We start from the raw sequence: 22,677 nt of genomic DNA, 5'->3' as shown, positions 1-22,677 counted from the left end.
GACCGGGGGGGGGGGGGGAGGAGAGGAAGAAGGAGGAGGAGAGGAGAGAAGGAGGGGAAAGACAGTTCTGATCATTTGCATGCTTACTGAGTTCAATAGGATCTACTTCCATGCAATCATAGTTAGGATAGTTAAAACTGACCATGGGGGAGGGGAGGGGAGAGGGAAAGAAGAAGGGAGGGGGAAGGAGGGGATTGGAAGGAGGGGGAGGGGCAAAGAAAGGGGCAAAAGGGAGGTGATGGGAGAGAGGAGTGGAGATCTGATCATTTGCATGTTTTTTTAGTTCAATGGGATTTACTCCTGTACAATCATGCTTAGGGCAGGTCAAACTGACCATGGGGGAGGAGGAAGGGGAGGGGAGAGGAGAAGGAGGACGGGATTGTAAGGGAATGGGAAGATGATAGGAGGGAGGAGGGGAGGGCAGGTTGGATCATTTGCATACTTTTTTAGTTCATTGGGATTTACTCCTGTGCAATCATGCTTAGGATAAGTGAAACTGACATGGGAGAGGTACAGGAAGGGGGAGAGGGGAGGAAGAGGAAGACCCTTTCCTTTCCAAAAGAAAACATTGTGAACAGTATCATTTTTCAGCGTTTCCCTCACCTTTTTATTCTACAGCAGGCACATGTAGCCTGCCACCCAAATTTAAACCAAAGCTGTCACTGGCCACATCCACACCAGACCTTTATTTCACTTTAGATAGTCATGGCTTCCCCCAAAGAATCCTAGGAAGTGTAGTTTGTGAAGGGTGCTGAGAGTTACTAGGAGACGCCCTGTTCCCCTCACAGAGCTTCCATGAGCGGCTGACTGTTAAACCACTCTGGGGCTCTGTCAGGGGAATAGGAGTCTCCTTTCAGCACCCTTCACAAACTACACTTCCCAAGATTCTTTGGAGGAAGCCCTGACTGTCTAAAGTGAAATAAAGGTCTGATGAGGGTGTAGCCCCTGATTAGCCAAGCCAAGCAGCTGTGAGTCTGGCTTTCAGAACACTGCCAGTTCTTACTGAGCATGCCTGACGCTATAATAGACTTCAGTGTTAAATTTCTTAAATTAATTAAAAATCAGCTAGTCATTTTTTAACTGTTAAACTGCTGAAGATGAGGGTTAGAGCATGAGGCAAGGTCATAACTGCATTACAGGTACTCTGTGAACAGGGCTGATTTTTAATTAATTTCAACAAATTATGAGAACTTGTGACAGAAAAAAGCCCAAAGGGCCCTGGTTTTTTTCTCTCTCTTTTAACACTCTGAACTCTCGATTCTCTCTGACTGTTTTGTGTATCGCCATGAAAATTTAAAGGGTTGTTAAGCAAGTGTTTGAGTTCAAGACTATAAGTTTTGTAAGGTTTTGTTTTCAAATGAGCTTATGGAAAGCATCAGAATGCCATGGGGGTATTTTTAATTTAACATTGTGGAATGCAAAAAATCCATGCTGGCTATATTATACAGCCACTCTCATGGCTGTATAATTTCACCTTCATGCAAATCTATTTGTTGTAAACCACTGCAAGTGATGCATCCACATTATAAGGGATGGGCAAAGATCTAGATCTAAATAAAATAAAGATATAAGTACAACTAGAAAAACTATATTCTCTAAAGTCTGGGTAACCAATGTGGTGCCCTCCAGCTGTTGTTAGACTTCAACTCCCATAAGCCTCAGCTAGCATAGCTAATGGTCACGAATGATGGGGATTCTGGTCAAGCAACAGCTGGAAGCACCACATTGGCTATCCGTGCTCCAGGTTAAGAAGCACTAGGAGCTGAAAAACCAGACAAGCTCCAGATTCTATGGCTTAGCACCTCCTGCCCAGCTCCACCCATAGCCCACAAGATTCCACTCCCACTCTGCTTCCAACTCTCCATATTATCCCCTGACTCCTCCAGGCCACACCCCAATGCACCAATTTCTATCCTGTGAGATGGCCAAGGGCGGTGGTGTGTGTGCAGTATTCTTTTCCAAAAGCATTTCCCAAGCACTCTGCAGATGCCTGCCCTTCCTGACCTGAAAGAGCCGCATGGGAGGAGTGACCTCATGATGGCTTCCCTTGGGCTTTGACTGAAGCATGGGGACCCGTGAAAGATGCAGAATGCAGACCACTGATGAGATGATTTGTAGAACGAAAGAAACTCAGGAACATCCCTCAGCCACCTCAGAAAATCAAGTAAGCACACATCAAAAACCCTGCACTGCACCCATGAGAATTTCAATGAAATTCTCCCCACTTTGATAATTTTCAAATACACTTTCTATTCTCATTAACTAGGAGGGGAGCAGCGGATTTTTTTGGTGCAGCACTAACAACAACAATCAGGCTACCTGTGGGATGATCAACATTTTTTAAAAAAATTGTGCTTTCCATATTTACATTCCACTGCTTCCACAATTACTTAACATGTTAATGATACTGTTTGGTTTGCACTCTACAGAGAGCATGTGTTTGCACCCCGCTGATTAGAGGGGATAGGATCTTGCTTGTACCACACTGAGAAACTGGGAATAACAACAATATGCCTGCAGGAGGAATTACTACACCGCATTTAAGCCTTGAGGCAAGCCAATTCTTTTTTTTTTCCCTGCTGTTAGAGGAGGAAGAGAAGAATAATTGAATTTTGTCTTAAAGTGTATGCTAAGAGGCTTAATACTTCTACTACTTCTCTCTGGGAAAAATAGTAAACACTTCGCCTGGGAGCAGTGGCTGATTGTACACAATGACTGCGCAACCCTATTCATGTTTACTCAGAACTGGGGTGCAAGAAAGTGTTCTTTTCTGTTCCACCTTGTATTTATCGCATGCAGCACTGTTTCTGTTTCACTGCCGTTTGTCTTCCGTCAAAACTTACTTTACTGGTCTGACTGTGCTGTGGCAAAATTACAAAACTTTTAATTAATTACATAAATGATGTTATTCTACCGCATTCATTGCAATGCAAAGGAAACACAATATACATGGGGGGGGAAGCAATCAATTATGTATTGTTTGCAGACTGAAAGCAACAACAGCAGCGAATACCAATCACGCTCACTGGATTGATTTCTGTTTAAGACATGGGACGAATAACAAACATTGGCAATTTCTATTTCTGTCAGAATTAACCGACATCCCTACCCAGAAGTAAGCCTGAATTCAATGGGTTTATTTATTTATATCCTGCCCTTTCTCCCAGAAGGAGCCTAGGACAGCAAACAAAAATGCTAGAAACACCCTTTAATATATTTTTATAACAGACCTTAAAATACATTAAAACAAAACATCTTTAAAAACATATTAAAAAGCAATTCCAACCAGACACAGCCTGGGATAATGTAACAGAGATGGTGCCTGTCTAACATTTAAGGAGAGGGAATTCCAAAGGATAGGTGCTACAACACTAAAGGTCCACTTCCTATGATGTGCAGAACAGGGCCAGCACCATGCATATCAGGGCCCTTGAGCACCAGCCTGCCCTGGGCCCACAGTGCCTGCCTGCACCCCCCACCTACTTCTCCCATTGCCATGAATGCTGTGTGCGCTGTGCACACATATCTATCATCAACCAAGATGGTGGTGGGGCCTTCCCAAAGGGACTGATGCCCCCGCCGCCATCTTAATTGATGGCACACATGCACTGTACACGTGCACATACCTGCCATCAACCAAGATGGCAGCAGGGGCATCAACCCCTTAGGGAAGCTTCCATCGCCATTTTGGCTGATGACAGGTATGCACGCGCAACACACACAGCATTCTCAGCAACGGCAGAGGTAGGTGAGGTGTGTGGACAGGTGTCACAGGCCTGCAAGGTCTGAAGGGGGGGGCGGAGCTCCCTCTATGTGATCTGCAGCAGGGTTGGGAGTCAACACTGCCGTGGATCATGGAACAGGAGCGCTACCCTCTCACCCTAAGGAGGGGGCCTTCAGGGGTCCCTCTGGGCTGCAGGGACCCTCAGCCAGGGCCCAACGTGGCCGCTCTCTAGTGCCAGCCCTGGTGCAGAATGGACCTCCTGATAAGATGGTATCTGCAGAGTGCAGTGATTGCCTGGGTATATAAGAGGCAAGACGATCTTTCAAGTATCCTGGTCCCAAGCTGTATAGGGCTTTGTACACCAGAACCTTGAACTTGGTCCCGTAGCTAATTTACTTCCAAGTAAGTGTGCACAGGACGATATCCCTCATATTCTTTTGCTCTATAATGATAGGCAGTAGGATGTCACACAAATGATTATTGTGGCCCTATGTAACTCTCTGACCTGTAGCAACCCACACTGCTCATATAGTACTAGCTTTCTATATCATACTGGATACAAGACTGTAAATCAGTGGTAGCGCACCAGCTTTTCATACAGAAGGTCCCCAGTTCAATCCTCGGCCTGAAAACCTGAAGAGCTGCTGCCAGTCACTGTAGACAATATTGAGCCAGGTGGACCAGTGGTCTGACTCAGTATGAGGCAGCGTCCTGTGTTCAAGATCTTTCTCAGGCTACATATAGGTTGTTTTTTTTAAAAAAAAAGAACATGCGTGTACCATATGAAGCTGATCAACAAAAAAGAAATGAGGACAGTTTCTTCACACTGGCATGAGAGCCAACCATGACAGGCAATGGGCAGAGCAATCTGGGAGAGAGGAGATAATAATAATAATAATAATAATAATAATTTAATTTTTAGGCCGCCTATCTGGCCGAAGCCACTCTAGGCGGCGTACATATTAAATTCAATAAAATACAAAATACAGTAAATACAATAAATACAATAAAATACAAATAATCAACAGTGACAGAATAGCAGCAATTGTAATACATAGCAATGGGCATTGAGTATATAATTAGCCCATCCCGATAGTCCCAAAGGCCTGACCAAACAGCCAAGTTTTTAATGCTCGGCGGAAGGTATCCAGGGAAGGGGCATGTCGAAGTTCGAACGGGAGGGAATTCCAGAGAGTGGGGGCCGCCACCGAAAAAGCCCTCTCTCTAGTCCCCACCAACCTAGCTACTTTTGTTGGTGGGATTGAGAGAAGGCCCTGCGTGGCGGATCTTGTCGGGCGGCATAGTTGGTGACGCTGGAGGTGCTCCTTCAGATAAACTGGGCCGAAACCGTATAGGGATTTAAAGGTTAACACCAACACCTTGAATTGGGCCCAGAAAACTACTGGAAGCCAGTGTAGATTAAATAATACTGGTGTAATATGATCACGGCGACGGCTGTTTGTAAGTAAACGAGCCGCCGCATTCTGTACCAGTTGAAGTTTCCGGACCGTTTTCAAGGGTAACCCCACGTAGAGCGCATTGCAGTAGTCTAATCGAGAGGTGACCAGGGCATGTACTACCAGTGGGAGCTGATGAACAGGGAGGTAGGGTTGCAGCCTACGTATGAGGTGTAATTGGTACCAGGCTGCCCGGCTCACTGCCGAAATCTGAGCCTCCATGGACAGCCTGGAATCAAGAACAACCCCCAGGCTGCGGACCTGGTCCTTTAGGGGCAATTGTACCCCATTAAACCTCAGGTCAACAGGACCCAGCCTACCCCTGTCTCCCACAAGCAGTACCTCGGTCTTGTCAGGATTTAGCTTCAGCCTGTTCCTTCCCATCCATCCACTCACGGATTCCAGGCACTTGGACATGGTCTCCACAGCCAACTCTGGTGAAGACTTAAACGAGAGATGGAGCTGTGTGTCATCCGCATATTGGTGACACCGCAGCACAAATCTCCTGATGATAGATCCCAGCGGCTTCATATAGATGTTAAATAGCATGGGAGAGAGGATAGAACCCTGTGGCACTCCACAAGTGAGGGGCCAAGGGTCTGAAACCTCATCTCCCAATGCTACCTGTTGGTGCCTGTCAGAGAGAAAGGAACGGAACCACTGTAAAACAGTGCCTCCAATTCCCAGTCCTTCCAGGCGATGTAACAGGATACTGTGGTCAACAGTATCAAAAGCCGCTGAGAGATCGAGGAGGACAAGAAAGGTGAATTCTCCCCTATCTAATGCCCTCCTCATATCATCCACCAGAGCGACCAAGGCTGTTTCAGTTCCATGTCCAGTCCTGAAACCCGATTGGTATGGATCCAGATAATCCATTTCATCCAAGTGTGCTGACAACTGGTTAGCCACCACTCGCTCAATGATCTTGCCCAAAAATGGTAAATTCGAAACAGGGCGGAAGTTGTTCAGAACTCGGGGATCCAGGGAGGACTTCTTTAAAATAGGTCTTATAATTGCCTCCTTGAGGGCCAGTGGCATCACACCCTCCACTAAGGATGCGTTTACCACCGCCCTAATCCCTTCACCCAGTTTCTCCTTAAAATTTACAAGGAGCCATGATGGGCAAGGATCAATCAGACAAGTGGTAGGCTTCACAGATGAAAGCACCTTGTCCACTTCCTCAGATCCCACTGGACCGGATTGCAAATGGTCAACTCTGGTTCATTCACTGCATCCACGGCGTACGGAATCGAGCTCCTTAGGTGTTCGATTTTATCAGCAAAGTGTGTAGCCAATTTGTCACAGGAGGTCTTAGAATGTTCCAGGGGTACCTGAGCAACTGGACCGACCAGGCTTCAGACCACCTGGAACAACCTCCTGGGACAACACTCTGCGGATGCAATAGAGGCAGCAAAGAAATCGTTCTTTGCTGCCTTCACTGCCACCTGGTAGGCAGCTACTGCTGCTCTGACCTGTGTCCGAGTACCTTTGGAGCGAGATTTCCGCCACCGGCGTTCTAGTCGTCTCACCTCCCGCCTCAGATTGCGCAACCGTGGTGAATACCATGGCGCTATCTGAGTTCTGTTCAGGGGGAGAGGACGTTTCGGGGCAACTCGGTCCAATGCCCCGGTGATCCCTCATTCCACTCCATCACCAGGGTTTCGACCGAGCGACCTTCAGCAGGTTCCAATTCCCCAAGCGCAGTCAGGAATCCATCTGGATCCATCAAGCGCCTGGGGCGGACCATTCTAATAGGTTCTTTGCCCCTGCGGCAACGAGAAATCTATATTCACCAGATAGTGATCTGACCATGACACAGGGGTATAAGAAATAGCCCCCACTTTCAGAACACTTCCCTCCTCTCCCAGGACAAATACAAGGTCGAGAGCATGACCATAAACCAAGCTAAGGCTTACAGCAAGTGCGGAGAACCTTTGGCCCTCCAGATGTTGCTGAGCTACAGATCCCATCACCCCTGGACATTGCCCATGCTTGCTGGGGCTGATAGGAGTTGTAGTTCAGCAACATCTGGAGGGCCAAAAGATTCCCATGCCTGGCTTACTGGAACTGTGCGAAGGTGTAGGCTCCTAGACAGGAGCTCATAGCCACTCTATGCCTCTCCAATCTTTTTGACTGTCACACTGAGCTAAGCCAAGGCTTGACTTAATGTGTCATCCAAACCTAGGTTCAGGGCCAGCGCCAAAAGGCAGCCAGGCCAGGCCCCGGCTGAGGTCCCCTGCGGCCCACAGGGGTTCCCCGAAGGGCCCCTCCTTAGGGTGTGGGGGCAGTGCTACCCTTCCGCGATCCTCAGCAGGGTCGACTCCTGACCCTGCCGCAGATCACAGAGACAGAGCTCCCAGCCTCCCCTACAGACCATGCACGCCCTCTCCATCTACCTCTGCTGCCTTTCTGTGAATGCCCTGCGAGCTGCGCACGCAGCTGCCATCAACCAGCAGCAGAGGCTTCTCTAAGGGGCTGATGCCCCTGCCGCCATCTTGATTGATGGCAGGTATATCAGCCCCTTAGAGGAGCCTCCGCCACCACCTTGGTTTATGGGAGTGAGCGCAGGGCATTCACAGACAGAAAGAAGAGGCAGGTGGAGCGGCCCTGCACAGTCTATAGGGGGGCTGGGAGCGGGCAGGCTGGGAGTGGGGGGCTGGGGAAGGCTGGCACCGAAGGGCCCATTCACGCCTGGCGCTGGCCCTGCCTGGGCTCCTGGTTTTATTTATTTAAGATGTTTTTATAATGCTTAAGCATTCACATTTCTAAGCAGCGCACATATCAATAAGCCATACATAAAATAAAAAGATTAAGTTCCCTCCTTGCTAAGCACAAGCTGTTCCTGGCTAGAGCTCGTGGTTAGCTAAGAGTGAGCTTATCCCTGAGCACAGGTTTAGATGGCACACCAAACCAAAGCCTGGCTTAGTTCAGGACAGCACAGCTGCAAAAGAGAGCAAAGCAGCTGCAAGCTTCTGTCTTGGAGTTGCATGCTTCCACAGTTCTGATAAGCCTTAGTCTGGCTCAACAAGTCATATGAATGAGGCCTGTGAGAGAGTTTGCTGTAATACAAACTACCATCATCAGCTCTCCACCCACTTCCCATTGATCCCAAAATGGGAGGAAATATAAATACACCAGCTTGAGGGCTGGCACACTTCCCTCCCCTCCCATTCCAGGGTCATTTCAGGGAATGGAAGGGTTTGATATCCTGAGCCTTCCCTACAATAAATCCAGGAAAACTCAAATTAACCATTGTTTCCCTATTTCATCCAAACCGAGAAACTATGGTTATTAGCTTTGGAATGCTGAAGCTGTTAGTCATGGTTTCCTGGTTCGTATGGAGCAGGAAACTATGGTTAATTTTGAGGCTTCCTGGCTTATTTGCTCACACCACGAAGGGAAGAACAAAAGGGCTGCATGTAGGAGCAAAAGGCTTGTTCATAGCTTGGCATATGAAGACAAGATGCAACTGTAAAGAAAGTCTGGTTTTGCTAATAAAGAAAATTCTGTGGCAAGAAATTGTGGGGGAACATCTTACCTGAATGAGTGCCTCTAGCAGGCCATGAGACTGTCAGTTCTCACAGCTGAATCCAGTTAATTAAGCAGTTAGGGAGAACACCTGCTTATCAGATTAAGACTGGTACCTCAAGGCCATAGGCCTGGGTAGGCTGGAGAAACAGCGCAACCGTCAGGCATGATAGCACTAGAAAATTTCATCATCAGAAAGTCCTCTGATTGGCTAATTAATTCCTGGCTGTTGCCATGCTTTTTCTCATAGAAGTAGCACTCAATTGGCTTGATGCCGTTCCCCAATGTTCCTTGATGCTACCTGATGTTGGGGTTCCATCTTCCTAATGCTATCCAGGTCATACATCTCTGAGGGAGATGTGGAACCATGAAGTTACTTTGCCTGTCTTCCTATGATTTGTGAGTACAGAAGTAGCTTAGACAGTTTTGTTATTTTTATCCTGTGATTGAACACTTTGTATTTTTGTATTTTACCTAACCATCCGGGTGTTTGGTTAAAGAAATTACTTTGTTACTATATTTTTGCATTTATAATTTTATTTAAATAAAGGCTATCTTTTATTTACCAGTGTGTGTTCATTGCAAGGGAATTTTGGCTCTGAATCCAGCACCTTGGCCATTTAGCCACAGACTACCATATAACTGGGTATTTTTGTCTTAAAGCTCCAAGACAAGAAGTGCATTTTGGCTCTTGTCTTTTGGAATCCTTGGCAGGTCTATTCGTGACACTTTGGCTTTCCCCTTGGCCCAGAGTGGGTGGCCAGCATAAGGGGTGGTGAGAGCAGGGCTGTGGAGTCGGAAGCAATTTTGGGTGGAGTCGGAAGAAATATACCGACTCAGACTTCAAAATAAAAACTTTCATAGGAATTTAGGAAAGTTTTCTTGTTCAGAAATTTTAATCAAATAAATAGATGTTATGTTCTATAGACTGTTACGATGAAGCAAGGTCATGGAGCCTGCTAAAACTACAATTCCCACCCTACACCCCTTCTTATGAGACTCGTCATGAAATCCAGAGGTATTGTGCGAAGGAAGAACAAGGGCAGAATTAAGATACAAAATTAACTAAATGTTCTGCATAAATGTTATCTTTTTTCTTGGCAGACTTCCCTCACCCACAGTGAATCCCATTGTTCGTTAGGAGCCTTAGTTTTTCAGGGTCAGTTAGAAATACACATGCAGATACACACACACATACACAAAATCACCAGACTTTCAGACCCCTCCTTTGCCGGAGGGGGAGAGAGGAAAACGTCTTTTAAAACTGAGGCCTGAATCTAGAAAAAGAGAAAAGAAGGGGGGCCAAGGAAGATCAGAGGTCCAACACGTGTACTACACTCTCAAGGAATGCATCAAGGACTGCAGGGACAGAACCAGGGAGACTCTGGGTCTTGGTGCAAAACCTTGAGACCAAGAGATTCCTTCCTGGTTTTGGATCAGAGCTCTTCCACATAGCTTCAGCTGTATTCAACCGCCCACTCCAGGCATAGGATAGGTAATCTCTCCTACCTTTCACCTCTTATAGTAATAGGGTCCTTTGACTTCTTTAGTTTAAAGTTATGAATGGGTTAGGATATTAATGATTAATGCTGCCACGCACCCAAGTAATTCTGTAATGCTATTCTACTCTTTCAATAAAAGAAAGCTTTGCTTTATTTTGGTTTGGACCTGCATTTCTTGGGTTAAATATAGATACACCATTTAGGCACACTTCAGGACAAAGCGCTTGTTTTTATCCCTAGCAAAAGATCCCCCTCCTCTCAAGGAGGTGTGTTTCATGGGACATGAGGGTGGCAAATTCACACACTCAGGTTTCCAAGAGCACGTGTCGTAACACAATCTAGCCTGATGATTCATGTGGTGGTAATGAAATGCCTTGTACTACCATTTTACTACAGTAAATTTGTTATTACTAGTTAATATACATTTGCCATTTATGAAGGAGTCGGAGTCGGACAGTAGAAAAATAGAGGAGTCGGAGTAGAAGGTTTGGCGTACCAACTCCACAGCCCTGGGTGAGAGTCTACCAACCTTATAGGGTTGCCGTTTGGCTTAAATCAACACTGGTGTGGGAGGCACGGATTGTGCCTGGATGGGATCAATTGCCCTCAAGTTAGGAGTTGGCCCGAGGAGTTCTTTACAATGACCACCCATATAAGTCAATAAGATGTACTTCTGAGGAAAAAACATGGTTAGGATTGTGATGTTTATTTGATTTCTTGACCTTCAGGATAAACTTAAAAAGTGATCAGAAAGAGGCTGGGGTCCCAAAGGCCACTAGGACAACTTCTGAAGGCAAAACTAAGCTTCCAAACTCTCCTCACCCACTTCTGACTGTCACCTTCCACTCTACAACAAGCTGTGCTCAAAAACTCAACTCAGGAAGCTGCAGCAGAAGAGAGGGACGAAGGCATGTTGTGTGTTTGTGTGTTCATGCGCTTCAGTGTGGCTAAGGGACTCTTTGGATCTCCTGTAAATAGGAATGACAGATAAGAGAAACAAAATCCTGCCTCAGTGGGACATCTGTGTTTTACTGCAACACAAGTTTGTTTGTTTTTAATTCCAGATGAGCAATATTAACCTGCTGGCAGCAAAGAGAGAGCTGGATCTGGACTTGGCAGGGGAACTGGACACTTCTGCAGGTAGAACTGAGTGATGGTGGAAGAGGCAATTTTTGCCTATTCTTGAAGGCTGCATCCAACACTGTTATTCTGTGGGTACAACAGACGTCCACCTGTGCAATAGAACTTCCCCCTCCTCTCTGTTGCAGCCTCCCATGCACCATCAGATTCTGCTCCAGAGGGTTGGGGGACCCTTCAGAGCAGATCTGGGGGGGTACACAAGGAGAGGAAGGCACCAGCTGAACTTGACACACTACCTCCTCCACGCTGCACCCCCCCTGTAGACAGCTTCAGAGCTGCATCGCACAAGCAGAATTCCATGCATGACGCTTTGGATACAATCCTGTACTTCCTCAAAATCTGCTCTGGAGAGTTAGGGGGTCATGACCCATGAACTTGGCAATGGTCTGAACATGGAGTTGGAAGCTGCAAGTGCACCAGATGGGCAGCTGGGTCAAGATCAGGGCTCAGAGCTGACTGCTGAACATAGGGAGATCAGTGTGCACAAGTCTGTTTGGCAGGGGCCCCCACAACAACCTCCCAGACCACCAGACCCCAGTCCCTCAGGAGAATCTTCCCTGAGCCTGAAGAACCAGATGCCCCCCCCCACATATCACCAGTCTGGTGGCACAGGGAATGTACCAAAAGGGAGCCTATAACAGATGTCCATCTTTGGGCCAGAGGGTTGACACTTTAAGGCTCTGAAGCTCTCTATAGGAGGAGTGGAGCCTGGAGGAGGCAGCCTGGAGACAGAGGCCTAAAAGTTCTCAGGCTGATCCCAACCTTTGTCGGAGCAAGTTGCTCACACAGAGCCAGCCTTACTCCCTTCTCCATGGCATCTCACATTAGACCTTAACACGACATCGGGGAACCTCCAACCCAGTGTGAGATATGAGCATGGGAATTGCAAAAATAAATAATCACCTCCACTCCTTACTCCAGTTGTCCTCGAGCCCTTCCATTAAATGGAAGGGTAGTCTAGATCCAACCTAGAGAGTGTGTGCTATGGCAACCCAGAAACAAAGAGGTTTACTGTACAGCCTCAGTGTTTAGCTCATCTGTTAATTGATAAAAAGCCTTTTTGTTGAACTAGAATTGTGCCCTGCCTTTATGGGCTGGATTGTGGGTTTTTGTTGTTGTTTTAGTTTATGTATTTTTTAATACAAGTACTTACAAAAAAGGTAGCTGGGGCTGCCATCTCGGAAGAGGCATTCTCTTCTGTTTCAAAAAGAAAACAGTGTGTTCTACAAAACATGGGTACATCATCTAAAAGTGTGCTTTTTTCCTTTTTTTTGTTCATCTGTAAATGTATACAGAATTTAATCAATAAATTAGTCATTGAAATTCATATAATTAAGCCTTCTAGTATTCTTTTAATCAGGTAACAGTGCCTTCTACCAACTTTAGTTGGTGGCCCCACTACGTCCCTATCTGGACAGGGATAACCTGGCTTCAGTTGTCCATGCTTTGGTAACCTCCAAATTAGATTACTGCAATGCACTCTATGTGGGGCTGCCTTTGAAGACGGTTCAGAAACTGCAGCTTGTGCAAATTGCAGTGGCCAGATTGGTAACAGGGACCAGACGGTCCGAACATATAAAACCGATTCTGGCCCGCTTGCATTGGCTGCCTCTATGTTTCCGAGCTCAATTCAAGGTGCTGGTTTTGACCTATAAAGCCTTACATGGCTTGGGACCACAATACCTGATGGAACGCCTCTCCCGATACGAACCCACCCGTACACCACGGTCAAGATCAAAGGCCCTCCTCCAGGTGCCTACTCCAAGGGAAGCTCGGAGGGTGGCAACAAGTGAGAGGGCCTTCTCAGTGGTGTAAACAGAGGGTGGCTAGCATCCAAATGGGCAATCAAAAAGCGATTTGCTCGTCTTTTAATCTTATAAGCTATTATCCCCTGATAAAGGCCTGTAGATAACAGGCTGAAACGCGTTGGGTTTTATAAAAAATAAAAGTTCCCACTTTCCAGCATCTTGGTCTTTGACCTTCTCTTTTTGATTGCCCTTCTCAGTGGTGGTCCCCAAATTATGGAACGATCTTCCTGACGAGGTGCGCCTGGCACCAACGCTGTTATTTTTTTGGCGCCAGCTAAAGACTTTCCTCTTCTCCCAGGCATTTTAGCATGTGTTTTAAATTGTTTTTATATTGTTTTAAATTTTAAAATTGTGTTTTAAATTGTTTTTAAAATATGTATTTTAAATTGTATATTTGTTTTAATGTTTTTGATTGCTGTAAACCGCCCAGAGAGCTTCGGCTATGGGGCGGTATACAAGTGCAATCAATCAATCAATCAATAAAAGCTCATGCCAAAACAAGAGCCTACTTTGTGCTTTCTTCAAGTATATGAAAGGCTGCCATGCAGAAGATGGAAAAGACTCGGAGGGCAGAACTAGAAATAATGAGTGGAAACTGTAAGGAAGCAGATTTTGTCTAAACACTAGGAGAAACTTCCTAACAGTAAGAGCCAATAAGACAGTGTAACAGACCGCCCTGGGAGGTGGTGGGCTTTCTTTTTCTGGAGGTACCTATGCAGAGGCTGGAGGGCGGTCTGGGATGCTGTGGTTACATCCTCTACTGAGCAGGGGATTGGACTTGATGACTTTCAATGTCCCGCCAAACTCTATGATTCTGTGATCACATGTGAAATTTGGACAGAGAAGTATATACACCCAGAATCCCGCTGATTGAGCAGAGAGATGAGCTCCTTATTGTGGCTATCATACATCAAAGTTAGCTGATGCAAAAGAATTACATGGGGTGCCACAGGTTGCTGTATATGCCACATTGCTAAGTACAAACATAAGAAAATCCGTGCTGGAATGGGCAAAAAAGGCCCATTAGCATTCCTCTTCTCATAGATGCAACAGCACTGGGCGTGTCACCAGTACTGAGCTCAACTGTCTTCTGCATGTCTGCCCTAGCTCATCCATGTATGAAAGCTTGTTTCTGCACATGGTTTGGTATTACTGGACTGGAGCAACAAGAACCAAGTTAAACAGGATAAACCAAAGTAACACGATAAGAAGAGCAGTTTGTAGGAATACAAGATATGGGGCTTGACAGCTAGAGTGGGGAAATAAATACAAAGTATAATCAACGAAATACAAACTATGGTCTAATCCTAAAAATCACGTGACACCAGCAAATACATGCTTGGGACCAGGCATACAGATCACTGCACCCTCCCAAACAACAGGGAGACTATTTCTTTGGAAAATGTATAGACAGCTAAACATTAGCAAATATAGTGGTGTACAACAATAAAAATGCAATAAATAAGATAGATAAGAACAGTTTCCCAAAAGAAATCTGACACTGCCTACAAATCAGCTCATCCTTCTTTAGAGGAAAAAAATTAGAGATGTTTTAGCATCCGATGAAATGTGTACAATGTCAGAGTCTAATTTCAAAGGGCAGTGTGTTCTAGACAGTCACAGGGAGCAAATGAGCCAGCCCAAGTGCTCAGGACTGGAGTTATTCTAAAGTAATCTCACAGACAGCAACAATTATATTTGTTAATGATGTACAGGGTTACCTTTTAGGCAGTGATAAATATTTCAGAATAGAAATTTGCTGCATCCTAAACTCACAAGGGAATAAGTTTCACTGAACGGATAGGGTTTACTTACTACATGGAAGGGCTGTTGCCCAGTGATAGGACATCTGTTTTGCATGCAGAAGGTTCGAGGTTCAATCACTGGCATCTCTGGGTAGGGTTAGAAATATCCTCTGTCTGAAACCCTAGAGTGCCACTGCCAATATACAAAGTGCTAAGCTAGATATGGTCTGACATGGGATAAGACACCTTCCTATGTAATTCCCAAATAAACACATTTAGGATTGCAGTTTATTTTTACATAAATTTCCATTACAACAAAATCCTAATCAAGCTTTTATATTCACCCAGGCACTACAGATCGTGGTCACCAGATATTAATTTTGCTTAAATCCAGTTTTGAATTGTCAGGGCTAAGAAACTGTCGGTATCTGGTCTTCTAGACAGCTAAAATCATCTAATCTCTAGGAATTTTGGATTGATCCTAAAAATGCAGAGCTGCCACTGAGATACAACATTCTTGCTTCCAACCCTTTGTCCAATGGGGAAAAAAGTGATGAATGATTATACAATATGCTGCTGTCCACTATAGCTGAAGTCTCACTTGCACAGCACAGAGCCAACAGTTTCAAAGGTAACACCCTGATTTTTTCTGCAAGGTATCTCTCTGTTATCACCACTGGTTGACAAGGTCAATCATTTGATGTAACTAGTATGCAAGAGACCAGATTTCTCCTCTTTACATTTTAAATGCCAACTTTTGATTTTGCATTTCACATGAAGTTCTTATCAAAGATGGGTCTCATATTTGCAAGTGATATGGATCAGCAACATTTACAGGCAAACTGATTCTATAATTGAAAGCAGGATATAAACCAGATTAATAGGAATAAAACAGTTTAACATTCCTGTGTACACTTATTTGGAAAGCAAGTCCCACTGAATTTAGTAGGCCCTAATTCTGAATAAACATCTCCAGGATTAGTTTGCAGATTCAGTGCAGCTCAATGTGGAGCCATATCCATACACAGAAGTAACCCCCTTTGTGTTCAATGGGCAGTGCTCCTATGTAAGTGAATCACAACACAGAATTACATTGGAGACCCAAATGTAGCTGTCTTGTGAAAGATCTCTATATTATCTCCTCCCAATTACTACATCTCACTTTCTATTGTGGGTAAGTTTATTTGATATACATTTTGAGAAGGCATTTTCATTTCTTTCTTCTAAGAGCAGCTGGAATTACTAAATAATGACCCACTTGAAGGCAATTGCAAAATTGTCATTGACTTCAATGTAAGCACTCCAGCCTGAACTAACAGACATGAAAATATACCGTGCCGAGGACTGGGGATCATTTTACTGGACTGACATTCTTTATAAAACTTTCAAGAGAAAGCATTTCAAAAGCACATTTTTTAACAAAAACAACAGATGTTATACAGAGAGCCCTGTAGAGGAAGCGATAGCATCTAGGATAAACATGAACAGTTCCTATTCTAAAATTAACAGACAATATTAATATCCTCCCTCTCTCTCTCTCTCACACACACACAATTGCTACTTCTAGGTATTGTATTTTAAAGTTCAAAACATCTTTTACAGCAAATGGAAGCATTTTCTTAATGACTCCCAGCAAAGAGCACATGTGAATTGCGGCTTATGGAGAATGACAATGGGCGAAAACGAGATTCTGCTCAAGTAACTGGGATATTTTCTCTAATGACTCAGTAAAATCAAGTACTGTATTCACCAAAATCCCAATAAAGGGAAAAAAAGACTGCAGTTTTTTAAAAAAGAAAACATATCTACCTTATATGATAGACGAATACAAGATATAGAAATATATATCCTCGTAGGTATGTAGTAACGGGGAAGAAAATAACAAAGGCTCACTGTCAAACCGTTAAGTGTTTCAAAAGAGATTTATAATATCACGTCTATGAAACTGAGGCGATATTTCCACATAAATCGAAAGTGTTTAAGTTATTTTACTGAAACATCTGACATCCACGACAAAAAACACTGTGCTTTTTTTTAAAAAAAAAGAATAAGGAAAACTCTTTAAAAAACACACACACACCACTGTGACACTGCAGTTCTCTAATGAGCGCTGAAAAAAATTACTCTATTAAAAAGAAAAAAGGAACATGAAATAGGCGGAAGAGCTGCGTCCAGTCCACCTGCCAACCCCGCACAAGTAGCGAACAAAGCTCCGCGACTGCAGAAGTGACTGGGGGCGCTTACCTGCCCGAAACCCCGTTGAGTGAGTGATGATGATGCGGTAAATGCAGATGCTGAAAATGTGGATGCACCCACCGGTTAGCTCCACAACAGGACTGCTCTTTTTGCCGGAGCTGAAAGCACAGCAGCAGCAAGCGCGAACACCGCCTCCAGGGATTGTTTCTCTTGCGTTTTACAGCGCCTGGAATAGTTTTCCTTTACCCGCCCCCTCTCTTCCATACATGGCTATTGCCACGCCTCCTTCCTCGATGCTGTGCCCTGATTGGCTTACTTTCTCACCCGTTCCTCCTCCTTCTATATCTGGTCGTTTAATGCCTCTTCTACCCTTTTTTTTCTTTTGCCGTCGCCTTGCTTCGTCCCCGCAATGCTTCTCGGGAGTTGTAGTCTTTCCGGGAAACGGACTACAGGTCCCATGGGCCTGCGCGGTCGCCGGGTAGTTCCGGACAACGCCTGGTGTGTGGTAACGACGGCGGCGGCGGCTGGCGAGAGGAGGACGCTTCCTTTTTGGCTGGTACTTCCGGCAGTAGCTACGGCGGAGCCCGTTCGGAAGCCCTAAAGGCTTCGAGGGGCGGGTGGGCAGGGAGGGGAGGTAAGGAGCTGGCTGCGGCCATTATTATTATTGTTATTATTATTATTGGGTCGCCTGGGCAACGGCCGCAGGGGTCAGTCGTAAGTTTACGCAGGGCCTAGCCGTACTGCAGAGGTTACGCCGCCCGAAAGGCGTAAAAGGGCTTCGAGAATCTGCTAGCAGCCAGGTAGAGGCGGCCTTAGGTTGCAGAGGGGCCTAGTGCCCCGGCCCGCGAAGGGAAGGGACCTGGTTTTCTCTCTCCCCCCCCTCCTTCTCCTCAGCCCACCCTCGGAGCTTTGAGGTACAGGGCCCATTCTTTTTCCGAGATCTCTAAGCAGGAGGGGTAAGGAAGGCTGGTGTGTCCCTGGGAGAGGGCAGGAGGACGTATACGTGCAGGTCCAACGCTTTGAAGGCGAGGGTCCCCACTTCCATTGGGGAGGATGCTTAGGATTAGAGGAGGGGATAGGAAGGCTTTTGTGCGCGATGTGAGCAGCTTCCCTCCTTGGAGAGAAAAAGTGGGGAGAACTGGAAAGAGGAAGTAGTGTCCTTGCTCTCCAGGGGGAGAAGGCCTGGCTCTCTTGAAGTAAGGGGGTGTGTGTGTAGGGGGGAGGGAGGTAATGTATGTCTCCCTCTTCCCAAAGAGGAGTTGATAAGGTCGACAAGTCTGTTCTGTGTAAACAGCAGATGAAGAGAGAAAACTGGTTGGACTGTATGCTCTTACAATGCTCCCTCTTAAGGCTGTAGGAGGTTGTGTGGTGGACTGCATGCTCTTACAATGCTCCCTCTTGTGGGGAGGAAAGCTGGCATATTGAGGGGGGGGAGATTAGGTTCCAATTTCCTACACATGCCCATTTTGTTATATGTAGGGAGTAGCTTTTACAGGTACTTACTTGGTCGTGAGGTTCCTGTCATGCACCTTGTAGAAGAAGAGAATACTGGAATGTTGTCAGTTCATCTTTTTCAATAGACCAGTGCTTCAGTAGAGTAGTGGTGTGTGTGTGTCCATGCCCATGCCCATGTTTGCAATGTGAAGAGGTGATGTGCTTGTGAGAGAGGGATTGATGGAGGACTCAAAAGATAGATTTAATGAAGAAGCATTGGGACCTTGGAGCATTTTATGCAGAGGATACCAAACACAGGCTGTGTTGGGAACAGAGTGCTCCATTAGGTAGACTCTGCTCTCATCCAATCCAGGCGGTTGTTGCATTCTTTGAGTGGGAGAATGAAGGGGGAGAGAAGGATGGATGAGTGGGGCAGTAATAGAAAGAATGGGGATAGGCAATCATGGGGGTTTTCTGGATTTTTTTTCCTATGCAAGTTAGGATAATTTGCATAGGGTGATTTCCATTGGAAATTTTTCCATTTGTATTGGAAAATGTTCTGATACCCTAGAGAGTGATCCAGTTCAGTATGTTTATTTTACTTGTATTTAGTAAACACAGCTACAAACTCTAAAAGTGTCAAGTTTGCCTAAAGTTGTCCTTGCAGTTGGTGTCTATTAATTGTTATTAATTTTTGAAATGAAATTTTTTCAGCAGTAAAATAAAGAACTTGAAATCTTTCCATTTTGGAACAAAACTCCTTAGAGTCACTAGATAAGGGTTAGTTAATGTGTTGATTTGGTTATGCTACGTTATCACTTATGGTGAATCAGACTTGGAAGTACTGTGTGTGGGTTGGTGGAACGATGGCAACAAGAGGGTGTGTAATAGTTAATGGGTTACTTTGGAGTCATTGAACTGATCATGGACGTTGCTCTTAAAGACAAATCTTTATTGATACATCTTTTGCCAGTGTATGACTACAATATTTTTGAAACTGGGGCTACCGTGGTTTTCGCTGGAGAAAGCAAAAGGGCTGTTTTTGTCTCCATCTTGATATGACCAAGCACAGCCAGTCACGAAGCCAGAGACTTTTGCATAATATGAAAAAAGTAGCTCTGCTGCACAGGTACAGACCATTTTCCTAACATGACTAAGAAGGCATATAAGAAGGTTGTTTGAAGGCATATGTTGGACAGTAAATGGTTGTATACTGAAATTGTGAGGCAGTCTTGAAGCACAAAAGTAGGTTGCTCTTAAAAAGAGGTGTTCCTCTCTACCAGTACATAGTAATGATGTTCAGTGCCTTTGACACTTCACCCCATATCCCAATGTGAAATTCCAGTTGGAGTCTCTATAGGTTTAGGACTAATTTGTTGAAACTCTTCTGTTTATGCAGTTGATATTAGCATCTCCTGTATCTTTTCATGCATCAATGTATTTTTTCTTTAATAAGAAGCCCCTTAAATATCTAAGGAGTAAATTGCGTGACACATTTTGGTACATTCATTCTTTTTGAGATGCCAGGATTCTTATCTGTACCCTTTACATCTGAAAAACAGAAAATGAAACTGATTCGTGTGGAAACCAAATAGAAAATAGTAAATGCCCTATGTGTTTAAATGATCTTTCAATTTCTGTAACTTCAGTGACGACTAAGAAAATAAACTGGTGCAAAGTTGTCTGTTTGTCAACCAGCTGACATACTTTCTTTCTGTGGTCTGATTTTTACAGACAGTGGCCAAATGATTGTTTTTCCTTCAGATTATTGCCCTCTTCAAGTATGCAGATGCATGATAATCCCACCCTATGTAGCGTTTTGTATTTGTGGGATAGATAAGTTTATGTTCACCACTCTTTTCTGTTAAACAGGAGAAATTTGTTCTCTCAACACTTCCAAGAAAGAACGCATACACTTTAAAAGCACATTTTACAAAAGTAGCTCCATGAAGTGATGCTTTTTAATATTTAGGTAGTCTTGCAGGTGGTATTCACTATTTTTGATAATAAAACTAAACCTTAAAGATACACAAAATAGATGCATATATGGTGGAAGTAGGAGTTAGGAATTGTGTTGCTTGGGATCCTTGTGCTGCCACGTTACACACAGCATGCTCAGCTTTAATGGGTGCACTAGTTGGTGGAAGAATTCTATTTTCCCAATGCCAAGATATTTTAGTTTGAGCTCTGGAAAATGCAATGCCCTAATACAAACACTGATTTTGTTTTAAAATATATAACGTTTACATACTGAAAGGTGGCTTAGATGTTTCTTAAAGAAAAAAAAAACTTGAAGAAAGGCACCTCGATCCTTCACAACAAATGAAGAACAGCTTGTGTGTGTGTGACCAGAAAACCTTCATGTAGAACTGCTTTTAATGAAACCCTAGGCCTTTTTACTATATTTTAATAAAATTGTAATCTATGATAGCAGCTAATCTGTTATGTTTATGCAGTATTTTGAAATAATGGACAAGCAAATAAGTGATGTACTTGCAGATGTCCTTGCGACGCTGTATAAAGCAAACATTGGTTAGAATAACTATTTTTCTTTGAGATTTAATCTTGCTCATTTCTAAACCTTGGCAGCTTAATAGTATTTTGAGAGGGAGAAAAGTGTTAGCTCCATATAAACATGCACTTTAAATAAACGCATGCTTCTTTCAGACCATTAGACGCCTAAACAATTGACTGTTTTCGTACACTACTAACATATGCTCAAACTTTGACAGGCTCCAAGGGAAGGAAGTTCTAAAATTAAGTGACATTAATGATTATGTGCTTTTCCATTCAAACATGTTTTTCTTGCCACACACTACAGTACATTATTAGTATGTAGTGTTCAGCAGCAGAGGCAGGCAGCCATTTTCGGTGGTAACTAGCACTATAGAGGTCAATATAGACATCTTGAATTATACATAAAAGTCAAATGTTCACAGCCATTCTGATAAATTGCTTGTTCAGTGTCTGAATGACTGCACTGTTAAGGTCACAAAATCTGAGCCAAACACAACTGCTGCTCTTCAGAAAAATCTAAATCTTTTCGAATCTATTCAGAGAAGATCCTTGTTGTATGTCCAGGTAAACTCAGAGGAATGGGTGAGGTGACTTTAAGATGTCTAAAATGGGAATTGAACTGTTAAACTTCCAAGTTCTTCCAGTTTGGTTGTTTAATGCTTGCAGGATTAGTTTTATAAAAAAGATGTAAATTATGCTGAAATTTACCACCATCTTCTAAGCAACTGTAATTGACCACTATTAGAAGTGGTTAACTGGCCTGTGATCTGATGTGGTTGGTAGTACTTGTCCTGGATATTGAAGCCCCATAAAAGAAGTCAAGGGAAGATGTTTGCAACTGTGGTAATGCAATGGAAATGTCAAGCCAGTACTGAAGACTTTAGAGAATAGGCTCTCTTCTTCAATAACGAAAATCTTCTCATAGACTTCAGTAAGAGCAGGTAGTGGTAGTTTCCCCTATGGCACATCAAACTAAACTAGGTCAAAAAGATTAAGTAGAGAAATATTCAATATTGCAGTACTCACAATGAATTGCTAGACTCTTTCTGAAGTTAATACAGTATGTATTTAGTATACACAGGAAAAGTTGGCATATGCGGAACACACACACAATTATAAACAGACAATTGTATGCAAAATGTAAAACTTAAGTTCTTTTTGTACAGTCATGTGAATTTCTATTCAAGATACTAGTTCTTTTAGAGTCTTGCTTCTCTCCACTCCAGGCACTTGTTAGTTCTTCTCAACAGGTAGAGCAAGACAGCAGGGAAGTGTTCTTCCATTCTTCACCATCTACTCTGATTCTGTTACCCTTTAAACTTTGGAGTTGGAAAAATCCCAGATATCTAGACATTTCAAATTCTCAAGTGCTAGCTTTAAATATTAGCTGTGTTCACGGCTTGCATCCAGACATTGGACGCTGGCTCATTTTAATTTCTTCTGGCACTCTCAGTATGAAATGGTTTTGGCTCTCAGAACATATCTGGAATTTGAAATTATTACATATGAAAAACATTGAATTTGGGTTCACTTCATAAGCTTTTGTTGCTGATGTTTTCGTTTGGTCCTAGAAAAATTCCAGGCTCCTCCATTGACAAGGTGCCTAAAAATTGATTGACAATTATG

General features: G+C 44.1%; 2 protein-coding genes across 6 annotated transcripts in view; one reads left to right on the top strand and one right to left on the bottom strand.

Annotated features, from left to right (window-relative positions):
• SERPINI1 (serpin family I member 1) overlaps positions 1-17,357 on the bottom strand; it is a 141,852-nt gene extending 124,495 nt beyond the window's left edge. The window contains exon 1 of the mRNA XM_061637245.1: positions 17,149-17,357. The gene's annotated coding sequence lies outside the window, so the exon portion shown is untranslated. The remainder of the gene's footprint in view (positions 1-17,148) is intronic.
• A 180-nt stretch (positions 17,358-17,537) lies between these two features.
• PDCD10 (programmed cell death 10) overlaps positions 17,538-22,677 on the top strand; it is a 29,068-nt gene continuing 23,928 nt past the window's right edge. Inside the window, exon 1 of one of the 5 annotated variants that reach the window (XM_061637248.1) lies at positions 17,538-17,656. The gene's annotated coding sequence lies outside the window, so the exon portion shown is untranslated. The other 4 variants (XM_061637250.1, XM_061637246.1, XM_061637249.1 and 1 more) reach the window with 4 other exon arrangements.

Source organism: Rhineura floridana, chromosome 7 (genome assembly GCF_030035675.1).
Source record: "Rhineura floridana isolate rRhiFlo1 chromosome 7, rRhiFlo1.hap2, whole genome shotgun sequence".
Taxonomy (NCBI): domain Eukaryota; kingdom Metazoa; phylum Chordata; class Lepidosauria; order Squamata; family Rhineuridae; genus Rhineura; species Rhineura floridana.
The sequence above is the reverse complement of the archived record's forward strand: the minus strand, read 5'-3'. Positions and strand labels throughout refer to the sequence as shown.